The sequence below is a fragment of the Vicugna pacos genome, chromosome 2, assembly GCF_048564905.1.
Source record: "Vicugna pacos chromosome 2, VicPac4, whole genome shotgun sequence".
Lineage (NCBI taxonomy): Eukaryota > Metazoa > Chordata > Mammalia > Artiodactyla > Camelidae > Vicugna > Vicugna pacos.
In genome coordinates this window covers 14,003,463-14,023,848 of record NC_132988.1, presented here as the reverse complement: position 1 = coordinate 14,023,848, position 20,386 = coordinate 14,003,463, and the positions used below count along the sequence as shown (strand labels likewise).

The 20,386-nt window shown below is 35.6% G+C and overlaps 1 long non-coding RNA gene and 1 other non-coding gene across 2 annotated transcripts; both read left to right on the top strand.

Moving 5' to 3' along the window:
* Window positions 1–12,363: 12,363 nt before the first annotated feature.
* On the top strand, window positions 12,364–12,432 carry TRNAP-AGG (transfer RNA proline (anticodon AGG)). The gene has a single exon. It is a non-coding gene; the product is annotated as a tRNA-Pro (tRNA).
* Window positions 12,433–12,956: 524 nt separating this feature from the next.
* Window positions 12,957–20,113, top strand: LOC140700965 (uncharacterized). The gene is made up of 3 exons (XR_012079731.1): window positions 12,957–13,029; window positions 18,554–18,684; window positions 19,499–20,113. It is a non-coding gene; the product is annotated as an uncharacterized lncRNA (long non-coding RNA).
* Window positions 20,114–20,386: the final 273 nt, after the last annotated feature.

The window sequence follows — 20,386 nt, the reverse complement described above, 5'->3', positions numbered from 1 at the left end:
TTTCTCCTGGGATATTGGATAGAGGGCCTCAATTCCTCATTACATCACACAGGTCTCTCTGTAGGACTGCTTACATCATGATGCATCATGACAGTTTGCTCACTCCAGGACAAGTGATTGTAGGGAAGAGCGGAGAGGGAGAGACAGAGAGAGAGAGAGGGAAAGGATCAGTTTCTTTCCTTCTTTCTTTTCTTTTAAAAAAAATTCAACAGGTATTTATTGGTTATTTGAAACGTATCAGCCAATTCTCTAGACATGGGGGATACTTAATGAACAGAACTGACAAATTCCTTGCTCTTCTTTATAATACAATCTCAGAGGGAGCATCCCATCACTTCTGCCATACCCTGCTTGTTAGAATTGAGTCACTTGGTCCAGCCCACAGGATTATACATACACATTGAACATCAGGAGCAGGAGGCACTAAGACTGCCTATTTCAGTTGTGAACACCCATCTCTCTACAAATGTAGCCTAAGATTGCATAATGGTTTCATGCCAATGGTTCATGTTAAACGTCTAGTCAATTAAAACACAAAGTTTCTGTTTGTTTGTTTTACAAAGCCATTGATTTTGCACTTAATCTTTGGACCTTAAGGACAGGAGTTATGTCTGACATTTAATTGTCTCTAACATATTTTTAGAAGTTACCTCCTATATACTATAATTTAAATCCCTGTTAGAGAAGAGGGAGGCTTTGAAGACACATTTTTCAGATGTCCATCAATTTACTTTCAGTAACTCCTGTGGTATCTCCTGAGGGCTAGGGGGTTTAAAGTAGTATTGTGAGTAAGTGTAATGTCTTATTAAGCCTCAGAGTTCTTATAAAACTTGATAAACATTCTTTATTAAATTAATACAGGATGACTATAAATATATCTGTGTTGGTCTCCACGGGCCTTTTCAATGTCTGAATACCCAAGCCTTGCAAGAACTAAACAGGAGTTCATGTCTATTCTACTTTCTATTTCTTTGAGTTATTTAAAGCCACTGTTATTTATGATAAAAAATCTTATTTTTCTAAATCAAAATAAAATTAACATTACATATAATCCCCACTTAGAGATTTTGTTCTTCTCATTTGCTTTCTAATTAAAGGGTTTTAGTGTATAAAGAGAACATACAAAGAAAAAAATTATACAGTTAATTTTTAGACTAAAGAGACAGTATATTTCATTACATTTAAAAAATAAGGAATTAAAAAACATATTTCATGTTATAATCTTGTCTCCTTCAGTTTCTAAATAATTCCTTTTCCCTTTACAGAGAAAAGAGCACCTAAAAATAAATATGAATAAAATGACATCTTTAAATGTTGTAAGTGTGTTGTACTGGTTTTTTAAAATATGAAATAAACATCTTTTGAATGGCTATTTTTAGTAGCATAATACAGCTGTGTACTGTAAATTAAGGGAATGCATTTCAAGTTAGGAATCACTGGTTTGATTCAGAAATCCAATCAAAATCAAATCATGTAAGTTTTTGGTAAGTGGGAGAAATAAAGAGCTTTCAAATTTGTTTCTTTTTCTTCAACAGGAAGAATTATTTTATTAAGAGTCAGAAGGCCTGGACTCCTGACATGGTGGTGCCTCTACGGTGTGACCTTACACCAGTTATTGATTTCTCTATTATCTTGGTTACTGGTCTGTGAAAGGAAGTGGCTGGACCAAAGTTTCTTTCAGATTTCAAAGTTTCTGATTCTGTGAATTTCCTACTGTTCTCAGTGTCTTTTCTGATAATTTCAATCAAAGTAGAGAAGGGAAGCATAGGCAAATGAAGTGTGCATCTGGGTGCTGGGCCACAGCTATACTTGGGAATTTTCATTCATTTTTCTTAAAGATAGTTTTTTTAACAGCAGTTTAAGGTTTGTAATAAAATAATATACCCCTCACCCTGCACATGCATAGCCTCTCCTATTATCAATACCATCCACTAGAATGCTACATTTTTACCACAGATGAACCTACATTAACACATAATCACCTAAAGCCTGCAGTTTACTTTAGGGTTCAATCTTGGTTTTGTACATTCTATGGGTTTGGACAAAAGTATAATGACATAAATCTATCATTATAATACCAGATAAGAGTATTTTCACTGCCCTAAAATCATTCATCTTTTTAAAAAATGTCATTGTTTGGATTATAAAATGCGTAATCTAAATGAGAAGTTCACATATTTCAGAAATGTATATTTCAGAAAATAAAAGTTAACCATAACCACTCCTAGAAGAAATCTGATGGTTTTTTGCACAAACCTCTAGGTTTTAAATGCATATTTTAACCCACATATTAATTAATTCTAACCTAACATAAATATTTACTGAGCACCTATTAGGTACTCAGATTATATAAAATCATATAAATATTAATTTTAGAGAATTGCAATTGCATTATTCATCCAATATACATTATTCAAACCACTTTCTTTTTTCACCTAATGAGGAATCTTGGAATATTACACGGTTTTCTGTTGCCCCTTTAATGGATTACTGGGTTATTTTCAATTTTTATCATAATGAGTAAACTTTCAGTGACTATTCTTGTGATTGCATCTTCACACACTTGTGAAAATATTTCTCTAAGATAGATTCTTTGAAATAGAATTGCAGCATTAGAAGGTATACATCTTTAAAATTATAATCAGGAAATAATTTCTCTTTGTTACATTAATGTATACTTCATTAATTTTTGGTAAGGTTGAGCATCTTTTCATAAATTCATTTGACCTTCTTCCATGATTCATTATCTATGGGACCCTCATCTGCACTTAATAAAGAATGGTGACAAATTTAATAAATGAAAAACTTAATTGGAACTTAAATGTCTCCCTTTTAAAAAGTCCTACTTAAAAAAAGAGACAGAGACTGAATTCTCTGGACAACTTACACTTTGTTCCTTTTGAAATCTCTTTGACAGTCTGGAAACAAATTGGCTGGCACAAATTAAATATGAGTGCTAATTCTGACTCCACCCCCAGTCAGTGGCAATAAATATGCTATTATTTTAATTGTACCCTTCACCGCCTCAAGGACATTTAGAGAGATCTCCAGGGGTAGCTAACTTGTTATTTCAATGCAGAGAACAGTAAGGAAAAAACAAATAAATGTGTAAATCATGGCGAAAATATTTAAGAGAGTAAAATGTGAATTTGGATATGATTCATCACTGTTGTCAGTAATATTTTTCTATATACTTCTTGCTTTGATTCTAAACTTATTTCTAGAATTAAAATTTTGTTACAATGCAATAACAGAACCTGAATAGAAAATTGAATTGGTTTTTTTGAAATTTTCTTTTTGCAGGGGAGGTAATTAGGTTTACTTATTTCTCTAATTTACATTATTTTTTTATGAAGTATAGTTATTTATTAATTTTTTTAATGGCAGTACTGGGGATTGAACCTAGGACCTCACGCATGCTAGGCATGTGCTCTACCACTGAGCTATACCCTCCCCACCAAATTGCTTTTTTATTGAGATATAATTTACATATCATACAATTCAGTAATTTTAGTATACTCAGAGTTATGCACCATCATCATTACCTAATTTGAGAACCTTTTTGTCAACCCCCAAAATAAATCCCATATTCATTAGCAGTTACTTCTTGTTTCTCTGTCTCCCCACACACCTGGCAAACACAAATCTATTTTTTAACTCAGTGAATTTACCTATTCTGGAAATGTCATATAAACGGAATCATACAGCTTGTGGCCTTTTGTGTCTGGCTTTTTTCACTTAACATAGTGTTTTCAAGGTTCATCCATGTGTAGCCTGTATCAATACTTCATCCATTTCACAACCTCTCTTAGTCACCTGAGGGTGTCATAACAAAATACCATAGACTGGGTTCCTTAAACAACAGACACTTATTTTTCATAGTTCTGGAAGCTGTGAAGTCCAAGATCAGGATGCTGGAAGATTTGCTTTTTGTTGAGGGCCCTCTTCCTGGGCTTGCAATCAGCCAGCTTTAATGGAGAGAGCATGTTCTAGTGTCTCTTCATTTTCTTATAAGGACACCAGTCCCATCATGGGGGATCTACTCTCACAACTTCATCTAACTCTAATTACCTCTCAAAGGCCCCACTTCCTAAGACCGTCACACTTAGGGTAAGGGCTTCAACCTATCAGTTTGGGGGGGTGGACACAAAGATTCAGTCTCTAACATGACCCAATAATATTCCAATGTGTGGAAATACCACATTTAGTTTATCCATTCATTAGTTGACAGGTATATGTTTGTTCCCACTTTTTTGCTCTTATGAATAATGCTGCTAGGAACACTTGTGTACAAGTTTTGTGTGGACACGTTTTTGGTTCTATTGGGTATATACTTAGAAGTAGAATTACTAGCTCATATAATAACTCATCTAATAATTCAAGGAACTGTCAATCTGATTTCCCAAATGGCTGCACCATTTACAATACTGTCAGCAATATATTAGGATTCTGATTTCTCAAAATCTTCACCAACACTTGTTATTGTCTGTCTCTTTTATTATAACCATTTATTCTAGTAGGTGTGAAGTGGTATCTCATTGTGGTTTTGATTTGCATTTCCCTAATGATGACTAATGTTGAGTGTCTTTTCACGTGCTTATTGGTCATTTGTGCATCTTCTTTAGAGAAATGTCTATGTGAATCCTTTGCCCATTTTAATTGGGTTATTTGTCTTTAAGTGTAAGAATTCTTTATATATTCTGGATACAAATCCTTTATCAGATTTATGATTTACAAATATTTTCTCCCATTCTTCGGGATGTCTTTTTACTTTCTTGATAGTGTCATTTGAAGCACAAAATTTTTTAAATAAAAAGCAATGATAAATTGCTTTTTAAAAAAGTCTTTGGAGATCTGGATCCAGAATAATGTTTTCCTAACACATAATGAATAGTTTCATAGAATTGTATAGCAGGTGGGAAAGTAATTCAGGAGTGCATTATGAAAAGTATAAGAGAACCTAATTGATAATTAATTAAAAGGAAGAATATTTTGATGGGTAGGAAATTAAATTTCACATGGTTAATATATAAGAAAAAAGGCTCTGTAATATATTTTGACTTCTTTTCACATGTGTACAGGCACATAAAGCAGATTTCAAGAAACTATTTTATAAACACAAGCCAGAGAAAAGTCTGTGCTTATCACTAAACCTGACTAAGTGGAACTGAAGCAAAATCAGAGCTGATTACTCAAGTTAATGGGTTGGTGCCTATAAATGACATATAGCTGTATCACAGAAGTTATTAACTTGATATACTGAACTATCACTCATAATATTTAATTAACAAAAGTTGCTCTTGAAATAAACTTTTCTGATTAATTTCTTCTCTCTCTTTGGAATCTTTGGTAGTTAACAAAACTAAATATAATACACATCTGAAACTTTTACAATAGTTCACGCAGAGCATACAAAGGTAACAGCTTATAAATTTTCCTTAAGAAGGAAAATGAGCATAAGAAACTACAATTCACTACTGTAGTCACTCCTGCTAAAAGACTTCTCCAATGTACTTTGGGCTATTCAATTTCATCTTGTAAATATATTTTACCATGCTTTAAAAGAACCTTGAAGACCCTGGAAGTCAGAGAAGGAATGAATATGGAATTCAGGGAGGCAGGGAGATTTAAACAACAGGGGAGCTGGTGAAGGTAAACTTGGAAGTAAGCTCTTCAACGTGTGTCAGTAACAGGCAAGAAGAAAGGCCATATGGAGCCAGAAACCTAGTCAAGCAGTCCATCAAAAGAGTTCAGAACTTAAGCAGAGTTTAAGTAATAGATACTGGCACAAAGAGTGCATGCCATCTTAATACCTGGGAACTTTTAAATGCTTCCTGTTAAGGAAAGAATTAAATTCTCAAACCTGGCCCAAGTTTGCAGTGGAGGTCAGTGGAGTACCAGGCTGGAAGGAAGAGAAGAGCAGTTTTTGACATAAACTAATCCTGACAAGACATTGAGGGCTGGGTACCTGGGGGAATTTCTAAAATTTTGGAGCCATGTATATTCTCCAGAGGATTCTCTAACTTTGCTAGAAAATCAGGATGAGTCAAATAAAGCATTTTACCAGCATCCAGGGAAAATCAGTGTTACCAAGTGGCACTGACATTCAGTAGATCATTAGAATGGTTTGGCTGCAAATAATTAATAAAACCCATTCACACTGTGAATAATATTCAAACAATAAGGAAACATACTGTGTCATACAACAAGGAAGTTCAGAGGTAGGGCAAGGTTGATAGATGCCATTGCATTACAGTATCACAAATGATCCAAGGCTTTTTCATCTTTTAATCTGTCATCCTTCATGCTGTCATCCTTCAGACAACAGTTTCATCCTCAGGCAAGAGAAAGATGACAGCAAAAATTTGGGGCATCATAACCCAGACAAGCCAATATCTTGAGAAAGAAGACCACTCTTAGGAGTGAGGAAGTATTTCTAAGAACACTGGCACAAGTGGTCACACACCCAATCTGGATCCAATGACTGACAAGGGAATAGAATAACCATGACTGGTCATCTGGACTGGATTGATGTCAGAGCCACTATTTATACTAATACTTTGCTTTTGTTGGGATTTCCTCAGTTTCCTCTTAAATTGTCTGTAAGTTATTATAAGTTATAATTATTGACAGATATCACTAGAGATGTATTACTTAATCTTTTTGCACATCATTTTGGTAAAGAACTTTTTTCTTCACCCAAGCTATGAATCGTAACCGAGGTACTACTGACCTCCTGTGATGGTTTGGAAGGAAACAGAAATCCGATAAACTTGTAAACCAAACTTATAAAGTGGTGAAAACTGCCTGGGAGAGAAATGAATTAACATTAATGGGAGCACACACATGTGAAACAGTTTAATCACATGTAAATCAGTGTGATTAAGGTTTAGAATTAATGGTATAAATATTATTGAACTCAAGGGAGCAGGGGATGTGAGAGGGGACACTGTGACCTGTCTAGATCCTGGAAAGACAGGTATTTAAATTATACAATGACACTTATCTAGCATCACAATGAAGACTGCAAAGACCAAGGAATCCAGGGGTGACAAGTGAAGAGTCACAGTGTCCCTGTCCGTCAGCAGGCCTGGGTGAACTGTGCCACAGACGCAACCAGAAAGGGTCTATAACTTTCATTCTTAAAAGAGGTAAAGAAGTTAAAGAAGTTCAAGTCCCACCAAAGATCACTATTTCCAGGCACCCAAATTCACTAGCAGATTTGCTTTTTCATTCCTGGCAGGCCAAACAAAAGTGTTGACAGAGTTGCAAGCCATTAAACAGTGCAAAATTCCTGAATGAAAGCACCCAAACCAATTTTTTAAAGGAAGGTTATTTTCTATATGTGTTAAAGGGAAAAACCTCTGAGGGTACAAATCCTAAAGTGAAAGAAAAATACAACAAAATGTAAGGACCCAATTTTTCCCCCTTGACATACTCTAATTGATTCCATTAAGACATCTACTTGTAGCAGTGGTATTCAAACTTTTATGATCATAATGCACAGGAAGAATTACGTTTTACATGATGGCCCAACACACATACACACATTTTATATTTTTAAAAAACTGAAACAGAAACTCATAAAACAATAGTTAAACTAAGTACATTCTAGTTGTATTCCATTTCATTTAAAAACAAATGTTGCCTGACACTCACTAAATTGATTCCATGACCTACTAATGGGTCTGACCTGCAGTTTGGAAAACATTGTGCTAAGGTAAATGGATAAGGAGCCCCTGGGTCCCTTAATACAAATCACATCTCTGCTCATCCAGAGCAGACAGTGGAGGGCAGGAGACCAGCGGCGGACAGTGGTGAGAAGTGCTGGGCTGCTTAATCCCCAACCTTGATTCTGTAACCTCTGGTCTAAGGTAGAAAGAGCTCCTCTCTTAACTTCCTGTGGCTTAATTAAGTCAAGCTGAAACATTTCAGTAAGATTTTACGAAAGGCCGAGGGATGACAAGAGGCAAATGAACAAGCGTAACATGAGCCTAGATGATTTTTGCTAAGATAAGACTCATCTTCAGCTTTGGTGCCTAGGCCTGGCTGCCTCCCAGCTGCAGAGGTCATCCTTTTTTTTCCCCTAGGAGGGCCTCAAAATAAATTCTCAAGAAAACAATAGAGTAACTCCCAGCCAAATACCTGCAGTTCCCCCTCCTGGCCGTCTAGGTCCCACCTCCTCTCTGGAAAAGGCCAGCTCCTTGGGCTCTCACCCCTAACCTCAGGAGTGTGACCTTGCCCTGTGGCTTTATCTTTCTGAGATGATAATGCAACAGCTTAAAATCTTGGAAGGGATGTACATAAAGAAATCTTTTTGTGAGTTCCCAAAGGACTGATTAAAATGAATACGTTCAAACTTCCCAAAAGTGAGTTAAGTTCACCCTGACCCTTCTGAAAGAAGAGACACATGATTAGAGCATCAAAAACACCATGCTTCTCAATTTCAACTTTTTTTTTCCTTCTTGAGAACACAGGCTTTGGAGATAGGTGTGAAGTCCAACCCACCTCACCTTCAAGGACAGGTTTCTTATTCTCTGAACCCCAGTTTACCCATCCATAAGAAGGACCTAAGTAGTACTCACTTCACAAGTCTGTAAAGAAGATTAGGTGAGCTAATGAGAAAATATGTATGATTCACCTAAACAATGATCAGGACACGGCAGTTGCTGCTTATCTGAGGCCAGTTGGATATAGACTAAAAAAACCAAACACTGTCAACTCCTTGCTTAACAACAACAAAAAGTCCTAGGCTGCCTGCTATTTCCTGGCCTGATGTTTTGTTTGGGGAAACTCTAGATATGCCTGTATCTAGAAGGATGCTGCTATGTATAGTCTGGTCTGCTAACTCTTGCTGTAACAGAAGTCTAGTTGTAGGTGCAGTAGATCTATAAAAGACAGAAGGGCAAATACAGGCTTTTATGTTTCTTTCCATTCCCACCATGCCCAATTTAGAACCTCAAGGGGCTCAAGACCACTAAGAGGCCTCATGCCTCAGTCACTCTCTCTCCAGTGAAGCTTGTGATGCCAGATGGATTTCCTAAAGCACAGTTCTGAATGTGTCACTTCATTGCTCAATAAATTACCTTGGCTCCCCGTTAACCCACTACAGCTAACTCTAAACTGTGTATTTTGGTATTTGGCATACTATAAGCAGGAAAGTTTCTAATTTGCTTTTGTTTTGTGAAATAAAATTCATATTCTATGGCAGGACAAGAAAAATTTTAAGTAAACATCTTTATGTTTGGCCTCTTTCCACTCTCCTGTGCGTTGTGTATCTGCATTTTGCATCGACCAAACCTCCCTCAATCGGCAGAAATACCTGCTCAACCCCAAAGAGCAACATTCTCCTAATATCTACAAGACAACTCTTTAAAAGATAACATTCCTTTTTGATCTTGTAAGAGGTCACAGTGACCCACCATTTGGTACTTGCAGATCTGGATTGTGTAAACTGCCAATTAGCGCACAGCCTTCTCTGTCTCAAAAAAGCTTACATAACTGTTTTGGCCTTTAACAGGCGGAACAGTTCTCAGAGCTTTTTGAGAGGCTATTTCCGGGTTGTAATCCTCAACCTGACTCAAGTAAAATTTTCCATTTCTTTCTTTCCTAGAGTGGCTGATTAATTTTTTTGACAGTTGTTTAAAAACATTTAAAAATCCATTTTTATTGTTGAAGTCAGTTTGCTTTCTTTTTGGTTTGGTTTTGTTATTTTGTATTTGGAGGGGGTAATTAGTTTGTTTATCTATTTATTTTAATGGAGGTACTGGGATTGAACCCAGGACCTTGAGCATGCTAAGCACATGCTCTACCACTGAGCTATACCCTCCCCAAGTTAGCTTTTTTTTATTAGAAATGTTTTATTTCTTAAACTGGATGGCAGGTAAATGGGTTTTGTTTTCATCACTGTTATTGTGGTAAAATATACTAAAAAAATGAACCGTTAGTGACATTTAGTGTATTCGCAATGTTATGCAACCATCACCACTATCTAGTTCCTGGATATTTTCACCACCCTGAAAGGAAATTTTGTACCCATTATCAGTCATTCCTCATTTCTCTCTCCCCTTGCCCCCAGCCTGGGGAACCACTAATCAGTTCTACATCTTTAAGGATTTGCCAGCTCTGGTTATTTCAATAAATGGAATCATATTTGGCCTTTTGTGTCTGGATTCTTTTGCTTAGCAAAATATTTACAAGATTCCCTATGTTGTAGCATGTACCATTCTTTTTTGTTGGCTGAATAATACTCTACTGTATGGATATACCATCTTTTGTTTCTCCATTTATCTGTTGATGTACCTTTGGGTCATTCCCACCTTTTGGCTATTGTGAACAGTGCTGCTATGAATATTTGTGAGCAAGTTTTGGCTTTCAGTTCTTTAGGTTATATACCCAGGAGTGGAATTGCCAGATCATATGGAAACTCTAACAGTTTGAAAAGCTGCCAATCTATTTTGCAAAGTGACTGCACCATTTTACATTCCTACCAGCAGTGAGTGTAAAAATGTTCTGATTTCTCAGCATCCTCACCAATATTTGTTATTATCTGACTTTTTGATTACTATCATCCTAGTGGGTGTGAAGTATTATCTCATGGTGATTTTGACTTGCATTTCCCTAATGACTATCAATGTAATTCAGTTTTACATATGCTTCTTTTGGCCATTTGTATATCTTCTTTGGAAAAATGTCTACTCAGATCCTTTGTGCATTGTTAATTGGATTATCAGTCTTTAATACTGAGTTGATAGTTTCTATATATTCTAGATAAAATTCCCTTATCAAATATATGATTTGCAAATGTTTTCTCCCATTCAGTGGATTATTTTTTCACTTTACTAATAGTGTCATTTGAAGTAGAAAAGTTTTTAATTTTGATGAAACCCAATTTGTCTATTTTTCATTTTGGTTCATACCTTTGGTGTCACAACTAAGAATCTATTGTCAAATTTGAGGTCAAGAAGACTTACTTCAATTATTTTGTGTTGTACAAATTTAGCTATTAAATTTAGATTTTTGATCTATTTTTAGTTAATTTTTATATATGGTATTAGATAAGGATCCAACTTCATTCCTTCACATGTGACTATCCAGTTATCCCAGCATCATTTGCTGAAAAGACTATTCTTTCCCCACTGAATGGTCTTGGTACTCATTTTGAAAATCAGTTGACCATAGACACATGGGTTTATTTCTATTTATGTATTTATTTTGTACTTCTTTTATTAAATTTATTCCTAAGCATTTTATTCTTTTTGATGCCATTGTATGTAGAATTGTTTCTTAATTTCATTTTCTGACAGATCATTGCTAATGTATAAAAATACTGATTCTTGTATATCAATCTTGCATTCTGCAACATAACTGTATTAGTGTAACAGCTTTAATTTTTTTTTTGAGGTATAGTCAGTTTACAGTGTTGTGTCAATTTCTGGTGCACAGCATAGTGCTTCAGTTATACATGAATATACATATATTTGTTTTCATATTCTTTTTCACTGTAAGCTACTATAAGATATCAAATATAGTTCCCTGTGTTATACAGTATAAATTTGTTTATCTATTTTATATATACAAGTTAGTATCTGCAAATCTTGAACTCCCAGTTTATCTCTTCCCACCCCCTTTCCCACTGGTAACCATAAGTTTGTTTTCTATGTCTGTGAGTCTGTTTCTGTTTTATATATAAGTTCGTTTGTCTTTTTTTTTTTTTTTTAGATTCCACATGTGAGTGATATCTTAAGGTATTTTTCTTTCTCTTTGTGGCTTACGTCATTTAGAATGACATTCTCCAGGGCTATTCATGTTGCTGCAAATGGCATTATTTTATTCTTTTTCTGACTGAGTAGTATTCCATTGTATAAATATACCACAACTTCTTTATCCAGTCATCTGTCAATGGACATTTAGGTTGTTTCCCTGCCTTGGCTATTGTAAATAGTGCTGCTTCTCATTGTGTGTGTGTGTGTGTTTGTGCTTTTCATTTGATTTTCTCTATATAAGATCATGTCATCTGTGAATATGGCTTTACTTCTTTCTTTCCAATCTGAATTCTTTTCATTTCTTTTTCTTGCCTAATTCCCCTGCTAGACCCTCTAGCATAATATTGAGTAGAAGTAGCAAGAATGGACTTCCTTGTCTTATTTCTGAACTTTGAGGGGAATCATACAGTCTTTTACATTTAAGTATACTCTTGGCTGTGGACTTTTCATGGGTGCTCTTTATCAGGCTGAGGTATTTCCTCTCTATTCCTATTTGTTTCTATCATGAAAAGGTGTTGGACTTTGTCAAGGCTTTTTCTGCATGTATTGAGATGATCATGTAGTTTTTGATTTTTTTAAATTAAAGTACAGAGGGCATGGGATAGCTCAGTGGTAGAGTGCATGCTTAGGATGCATGAGGTCCTGGGTTCAAGCCCCGGTACCTCCATTCAATAAACCTAATTACCCCCCTAAAATAAACAAATTAAAGTATAACTGATTTACAATATTGTGTTAGATTCAGGTGTACAGCAAAGTGATTCAGTTTTACATATATATGTATATCTATATTTTTTCAATTCATTTCCATTATAATTACAAGATATTGAATATAGTTCCCTATGCTATACCATAAATCCTTGTTATCTATTTTATATATCATAGTATGCATCTGTTAATTGCCTACTCCCAATTTATCCTTCCATCTCCCTTTCCCTTTGATAAACATAATTTGTTTTCTATGCTATGAGTCTGTTTCTGTTTTGTCTTTTTTTCCCCTAATTGTATACTTAGACTTTATCTTCAGAAAGAAATGGTATATGGTACATCTGGGTATGAAGAAAGATCAGGTCATTTTTTTCATACTCAGAACTCTACGGTTATTCCTCCACAGTAGAGTTCTAGCAGTCTGTCAGCCTTCTAGCAACAAATTCTATGGAGATACCATCACAGAATCATCTATAGAATCCATTTCCTCCTCTCTACTTTCACTGCCACCATCTCCTGAACAAGCCTAGTAATTTTTTGAGATTGGATTCATCAAATTGTAAGGGCTTAGAACCTCGTATCTTTTTTTTTAAATTGATCAATAGTTGACTTATAATATTGTGTTAGTTTCAGTTGTATAGCAAAAGTGATTCCATTTTACATATATATAAATGTCCCCTTTGGTAACCATAAATTCGTTTTCTATGTCTGTGAGTTTATTTCTGTTTTATAAAGAGGTTCATTTGTATTTTTCTAGTTTCCACATGTAAGTGATAACATATGATATTTGTCTTTCTGTCTGACTTACTTCACTTAATATGATAATTTCTAGGTCCATTCATGTTGCTGCAAAGGGTATTATTTCATTCTTTTTTAATGGCTGAGTAATATTCTGTTGTGTATGTATGTATATATATATATATATATATATATACCAGATCTTTATCTATTCATCTATTGATGGACACTTAGGTTGCTTCCATGTCTTGGATATTGTAAATAGTGCCACTGTGAACACTGGGGTGCATGTATCTTTTCCAATTAGAGTTTTCTCCAGATATACACCCAGGAGTGGGATTGCTGGATCATATGATAACTCTATTTTTAGTTTTTTAAGGAACGTCTATACTGTTATCCATAGTGGCTATACCAATTTACATTCTCATCAACAGTGTAGGAGGGTTCCCTTTTTTCCATACCTTCTCCAGCATTTATTATTTGTAGACTTTTTTTGATGATGGCCATTCTGACTGGTGTGAGGTATACCTCATTGACATTTTGATTTGCATTTCTCTAATAGTGAGCGATTCTGAGCATCTTTTCATGTGCCTGCTGGCCATCAATATGTCTTTAAAGAAATGTCTATTCAGGTCCTCTGCCCATTTTTTGATTGGGTCATTTGTTTTTTGTTATTGAGTTGTATGAGCTATTTGTGTATTTTGGAAATTAAGCCCTTGATGGTCACATCATTCACAAATATTTTCTCCCAGTCCATAGGTTGTCTTTCCATTCTGGTTTTTGCTTTTAATTCTGTTGATATGGTGTATTACATGTATTAACCTGGGGATATTACACCAATTTTACCTTCCTGAAATATAACCCATTTGGTCATGGTGTATAATTCTTTTATATGTTACCAAGTTTAGTTTGCTAGTATTCTGATGAGGACTTTTGCATTCATATTCATAAGAGATAGTGAGTTTTAGTTTTCTTTTTGTGATAGCTTTGCCTAGTTTGTTATCAGGGTACTTATGCCCTTATAGGATGACTTGGAAAGTGTTCCCATATCCTCTATTTTTTGCAATAAACTGGTATTAATTCTTCTTTAAATGTCTGGTAGAATTCACCAGTGAAGCCATCTGGGCCTTGACTTTTCTTTGTGGGTAGACTTTTTATTACTAATTCAATGTTGGTTTGGGCCTGTTAAGACTGCCTATTTCTTCTTGAGTCAGTTTTGGTAGTTAGTGTCTTTATAGGAATCTGTTCATTTCATCTAAGTTACCTAATTTATCTAATTTATTGGCATACAATTGTTCATAGCATTCCATTATAATCCTTTTTATTTCTGTAAGGCCAGCAATAATATTACATTTCTGATTCAAGTAATTTGAGTCTTAAAAGAATTTTTTTCTTGGTCAGTCTAGCTAAAGGTTTGCCAGTTTTGCTGATCTTGTCAAAGGATCAGCTTTTGTTTCTATTTATTTTCTCTATTTTTCTATGCTCCATTTCATTAATTTCCTCCCTAATCTTTATTATTTCCTTCCTTGCTTGCCTAAGATTTAGTTTGCTCTTCCTTTTAGTTGCTTTCCTTAAGGTAGAAAGTTAAGTTACTGATTAGAGATCTTTCTTCTCTTTTAATACAGGCGTGTTGGTGATTAAATTATCTCGTAAGTGTTGCTTTTGCTAACTCTGTAAGTTTGGGCATATTGTGCTTTCATTTACATGCATCTCAAAGTGTTTTCTAATTTCTCTTTTGCTTTCTTCCTTGACTCTTTGCATATTCATGAGTGTGTTGTTTAATTTCAACATACTTGTGAGTTTCCCCAATTCCTTCTGTTATTGATTTCTAATTTCACTCCTTTATTTGTTGGAGAACATACTTTATACTATTTCTCTCCTCTGAAATGTACTGAGGTTTGTTTTATGGCTGAGCGTATAGTCTGTCCTGGAGAATCTCCCATGTGTATTTAAGAAGACTGCATTTTGCTGTTGTTGGGTGGAGTGCTCTATAGACATCTATTAGATCTAGTTGGTTGGTAGCATTGTTCAAGTCATCTATTTCTTTATTGCTCTTCTATCCAGTTGTTCTAGCTATTTTTGAAAATAGAATATAGAAGTATCCAATTATTATTGTAGAAATATTTTTCTCTTCATTTCTGTTAAGTTTTTGCCTTACGTATTTTGATGGTCTGTTGTTGGATGCATGTAAGTTTACAATTTTTATAGCTTTCTGATAGATTGACTCTTTTATCATTATGAAATACCCCTCCATCTCTAATAACATTTTTTGCTAAGCTGTTAAGTCTATTTTGTATAATATTAGTCACTCTAATTTCTTTTGCTGTTTGCATGATATATCCTTTTCCATTCCTTTATTTTCAATTTATTTGTATTTTTTAATATAAACTGTATCTCCTGTAGGCAGTATAGTGTTGAATCTTTTGTAAAAATCCAGTCCGACAATGTCTGCCTTTTGACTGGATTGGTTAATCCATTCAAATGTAATGTTATTGGACTGCATTTACATTTGCCAGTTTTGTTTTCTATATGTCTCATGTTTTTCGTTCTTCTAACTATTTTTTAGAGCATAAACTAAAAAGCAGAGTGAGTGTGTGTGTGTGTGTGTGTGTGTGTGTGTGTGTTTCAAGAGGGGTAACCTGAGTTGTTCCCTAGCCAATATAGGCTGAGTTTCCAACCCAATGTTGAATACAGTATCTTTGATACTAGGTGATGAATACAGCAGAGCCTTGTCCAGTGGTTCTTAAAATGTGGAGCAAGACCAGGAGAGGCAACATCATCTGGGAATTTGTTAGAGGAAAAAAATTGATCTCTGCACTCAAAGTTGGGTTTGGATCCCAGCTCCATGTTTACAGCTGTGTGATTTGGGGCGAGTCACTAAACCACTGGGTTTTGTTTTCTTATTTAATAATCTTGTCTTACCTCGTTGTTGTGAAGACTGTAAGAGATTAATTGAGATAATGTAAATAATTCTACTACCAGAATAGGACTTCCACAATATTAATTTTCTTTCTCACTACCATAACATAACAAAAGCTTCAGGGGAAAAGGGGTGGGAAGGAAGAAATTTGGGAGTTTGAGATTTGCAAATGTTAACCACTATGTATAAAAACAGATAAAAAACAAATTTATTCTGTTTAGCACATGGAACTATATTCTATATCTTGTAATAGCCTTTAATGAAAAAGAATATGATAATGAACATATGTATATATATGCAAACTGGGACATTATGCTGTACATCAGAAATTGACACACTGTAACTAACTATACTTCAAATAAATAAATTGATTAATTAAAAAGAAAGGTTTAAAAAAAAGCTTCTACCTGTTTTATCCATATTTTCAGTGTAATTACCAGCAGCTTAAATAACTTAAACCACTTCTCATTTTAGCAATTATTGAGAAGGAAAAATGCAGAAACAGAAATAGGAATAGAAAACATGAGGTTGTGTGGTAGGTTGGCAGAGAAAAAGAGAAATTCAGTCTAAGCTCATCTTTCAAGATGTCCAGAAAAATTAGGTGGCAATTTAAATACCATATTGGATGCTGATGTACAGTCAAGGCCTGAAATTGTAGCAATTAAAAAAAAAATCACTGTTTCTCTGTAGTTTTTGCTTTTCCTGAGAGCATGGCAATAATCCTGTGAGGCAGGTAGGGCGGGCATTACTATCTCCATTTTGCAGGGACCTAAAGCTCAGAGGGATTAAGTGACTTGCCTGTGATTACAGGACTAGTTGGTGGGGAAGCTGGAATTGAAGTCATGTCAGTTAATTGCAAATTACATAGTTATCACAGTTTTTGAGAAGTTCTCAAAATAAAGAATATACTGAGAGGATAAAGGTCACACTATGTATCTAAATAATACTATTGGATGAATAAATATCTGATTTACAAGTAAAAATCTTGTTATAATGAACATTACTGCAGAGATCCTATTTAAGAGGGTATCCATGCTATTTGCAATACAGATTTCAGGAGCTGAGGGTAGGAAGTGTATATGTGGATATATTATTATGCACAGTCTTTTTAAAGTCTCCATAATTTAACTTGACTATACATGGACTTTATGGTGGTACATATATTGCTGTTTTACTGTACCATTTGAATGTGTCATATACTGATTAGGTCAGATGTAAGTGTACAGGACTACGTCACTCAAGCTCCTTAGTATATTAGACCATAAGATTCTTGAGGGCAGCTTATATTTTATACGCCCTGATTTCATAGTACCTACCACTAATGAATGAAATAAATATACATGTGTAAGTAAATGCACTTAAAAAAATTACTCTTTATTTACTCCTCTCTTGTCAAAAGCACCTTTCTCTATTTTTGACCTATTGTCTCCTGTTAGGCAAAAATATTTCCACCTAGGCCCAGACTAAATTCCCTCCAGAACCAAAATCCTTTCTTCCCTGGACCAGCGGTTTATCCCTTAAACGACAGTTCAAAGCAACTCTCAGTCATTTGAACCCTATGTTGGGATCCCTTGAACTGTTCACACAAATTTGCTTACCATCATTTCCATTAGCCCACTCAGTTCTTATGAACCAAGTTCATGATCAAAATCAGCCCATTCAAGGTTCTTTCTGGTGCTCCCTGATTCCAAGCCTTTTATATCTGCAGCACCTTTCATGCATTCATGATTGTACTCCATATTTTAATAGAGAATGGTTATCCAGTTAAGAAAAAAATGAAGTCTATATAATTCTTATTTATGCTTGTAAATGTATTGCTAATGAGTAGCTGTTGGAAATAATGTCCCTTTTGGGGTATAAGGGTGAGAGGAATAGGAAAAAAGAAACAAACTTTGTTTTGAACACCTACTTTGCATCACTTTCCATGCACTTAATTTTCAAAAGTAATTTACAAGTAAGGCGGACAGAGACAAATTATTCATAAATATGCATTCTTCCCTTTTTGAAAAGTAATAGAATGCTTGGGCACATGGCTATCTAGCTAAGGTCTACATCTCCCAGCCTCTCTTACGGCTAAGTATGTCAAAGTTATACGAGCAGAGTGGATGTGTGGAACTTGTATATGGTATTCTGCAAGTAAAGGAATACGCCTTCCTCTTTGCTTTTTCCTCTCCTTGCTGGATTAAGTGTTAACTTTTCATTTGGGCCACACAAATGAAAGTAACATGTAGATGGCAGAATAATCTGAGTGATGAAACCTTTGAAATCTAAGTCCCCAGTAGCATGGAGCTGATGCATCAGCCCTGGACTGTATATGCTTGGACTGTCACATAAGTAAGAAATAATTTTCACCTTGTATATGCCACTATTTTTGAAGTCCTGTTATGATTCCTGAATCAAGTTGTTGCTTATCTCCCTGTGCAAGCTACAAGAGGGGTACTCCCTGGAGCTGCGCAACATGGCGGCCTTGAACTCAACTTCCAGCTAATAGAGTAAGGTGAAGACAAGTTCAGAAAGATTAAAAACTTTCCTGAAGTTAAACTGCTATGTGATAAGGTGAGACTGACCTCAGATCTACATGATACCAAATGGTGACAATACTAGACTCCATGCTAGGTTTTCACTTTGTGAGATGCTGACGTCCCAAAGAAAAGTCCCACTACCTGCAGTCTTACAGTGTGAGGGAAGTGGTTACAATTCCCACCTAAAGCCAGTAACAACAGCTGTGCGGGTACAAAAAAATGTGAGTGTCCCTAGGACGTGTGCTGTTCTTAGTGACAGCAATGGTAATAAGGAATCCTGTTTGATTGTCGTCCTACTGTACTTCTGTGATGACACTAGTATCACCGTGTACAGATTTAATCTCAGCTGTCCTTCTCAACTCTCTTGCTTTGCTTCCTGGATAAGTTCCTTCTTCCTATCTGTCATCCATGCCAAACCACACAGGCTGAGTTAGGCAGGGGAAGCGATTCCAGCAGGAGTAACACTTGACATTTAACAAGGTTGAGGGTAGAGAGGTGTTGACATGAGTGTGAGTGGGCAGCTGAGGAAAAGCTAGATAATAAATGTGACATTTATTTTGGAGAGACAGAGAAGAGGAGTGTTAACAGTTACTGAGTCCCACTATGTGTTAATCCCTGTGCTAGGCTTCTAATGTATACTGTGTCATTTGAACTTCACAGTAACCGCAGGAGGTAGGTATTTTTCCCACTTACCAGTGAAAAAACAAAGACAATATAAGGTCACATAGTAGGTGGCAGAGCAATGATGTAAAATCAGGACTGACTTCAAAATCCATGTTCTTTCCACTGCATCTTGTGGCCTTTAAACTTGTAAAGTCCTTTCAAAAACTTTATTTGCTCATTTTCAGATACATCATCTTCCCTATACAACTTGGAAGAGCATCTTGGTACTGGAAGGTATTTTCCAGGTCTTTAATGTGTCTGGCATGCCCAATAAGACATTCTGCAGCTCTCAGCCGATCCAGCTGATCCTCTGTTGTGGTACAGCAAACGGTGCCAACTGGCAACAAGATAAGGAGCTTAAGCCAGAATGCAAATCAGCGTACTACTTCCTTAACAGACAAAGTTTCACTACGGAAAAAAAACAGTCACCTGAACTTAACAGTGTGTTCAGTGACGTAACTGATTTCATTCTGTCAAAAGCTCTTTATCTCTTTGCCAACTGATAATAGTTCACTGACAGGTACTATTCTGATCACTGTGCTTTGCGAGGAAATAGAGCACATTTTCCTAATCCCACCTGGGACACCTCTACGAGGAGAACTCACTGCTATATACTATTTTCACTTTCTAAATAGAAATGAAAGGAGAAAAGACAAATTTCCAAAGAAAATGTGCCATACAAGTCATTTAAGACTAGCATACAAAGAGAGATATTTAGGACAGTCTCTGCCTTCTTCCCAGGAGGGGATGGGGTAGGGAAGCATCAATTAAAAAACAAAAATCATTATAATCAAACGTGATTATCCTTGATTCCTCTTTCTCTTCCCACACCTATTCATCAGCAAATCTTTTTGGCTCCTATCCTCAAAACATAACCAGAATTTCCACTACATCCTTTCACCTAGGGCACCTGCACTTCACATGCCCAGAGGATGTTATCTGCATTTTAGTCTCCATCAGTGGTGTCCTGTTTCCACGGCTCTCCACCCGCCACACATCCTCCCTACTTCCCTAGACTGAGCTGCCGTCACCTGGTTTTAACTTCTCCTTGATTCTACTCTTGCTCTACCACA